Source organism: Phoca vitulina, unplaced genomic scaffold (assembly GCF_004348235.1).
Source record: "Phoca vitulina isolate PV1807 unplaced genomic scaffold, GSC_HSeal_1.0 scaffold10, whole genome shotgun sequence".
In the NCBI taxonomy this organism is placed as follows: Eukaryota; Metazoa; Chordata; class Mammalia; order Carnivora; family Phocidae; genus Phoca; species Phoca vitulina.
In genome coordinates, this window is record NW_022589713.1 from 41,751,252 (window position 1) to 41,751,640 (window position 389).

The following is a 389-nucleotide window of genomic DNA, read 5'->3' on the forward strand; positions in this document are numbered from 1 at the left end:
CTAGCACACTCAGCCTCTGAAACTGTCAGTCTTGAGACACACACCAGACCATCTAACAAGGGGTTTGGGGAGAGGAAGGAAAATTCTTCTAGCACACTCAGCCTCTGAAACTGTCAGTCTTGAGACACACACGAGACCATCTAACAAGGGATTTGGGGAGAGGAAGGAAAATTCTTCTAGCACACTCAGCCTCTGAAACTGTCAGTCTTGAGACACACACGAGACCACCTAACAAGGGGTTTGGGGAGAGGAAGGCTTGAACACAGACCTACTGAGCTCCGTTAACCTTTAGAAGGAGATTAGCAATAATTAACACCAGATTTCTAATCAGCAAAGTTTCTAGTGGTAAAAAGAATCCAAGAGGGAAAGGAGGGTGTGTGTACTGAGAG